Source organism: Octopus bimaculoides, chromosome 28, assembly GCF_001194135.2.
Source record: "Octopus bimaculoides isolate UCB-OBI-ISO-001 chromosome 28, ASM119413v2, whole genome shotgun sequence".
NCBI lineage: Eukaryota > Metazoa > Mollusca > Cephalopoda > Octopoda > Octopodidae > Octopus > Octopus bimaculoides.
In genome coordinates, this window is record NC_069008.1 from 17,388,168 (window position 1) to 17,388,527 (window position 360).

General features: G+C 38.1%; 1 protein-coding gene across 1 annotated transcript in view; it reads left to right on the forward strand.

Annotated features, from left to right (window-relative positions):
* LOC106867526 (formin-J) overlaps positions 1-360 on the forward strand; it is a 14,450-nt gene that overhangs the window by 7,803 nt on the left and 6,287 nt on the right. The window lies entirely within an intron of this gene.

A 360-nucleotide genomic window follows, 5' to 3' on the forward strand; every position in this document is an offset into this window, starting at 1 on the left:
TGTGCATGCACATGTGTATGTCTGTATATGTGTATGTGTGTGTATATGCGTATGTGTGTGTATGTAGATATGTGTGTAGATGTGTGTGCGTGCGAGTATTTTTGTGCATGTGTGTATATGTGTATGTTTGTGTTTTTAGTTGCGTACATGTGCGTGTGTATATGTGTGCGTGTTTGTATGTGTGTGTGTAAGTGTGTGTATGCATATGTGTATATGTGTATATGTGCACGTGTGTGTGTATGTGCATGTGTGGGTATAGATGTGGGTGTAGATGTGTGTATATGTATGCATTATTATTATTATTATTATTATTATAGTAGTGGTGGTAGTGGTGGTAGTAGTGGTGGTGTTAGTGGTGGT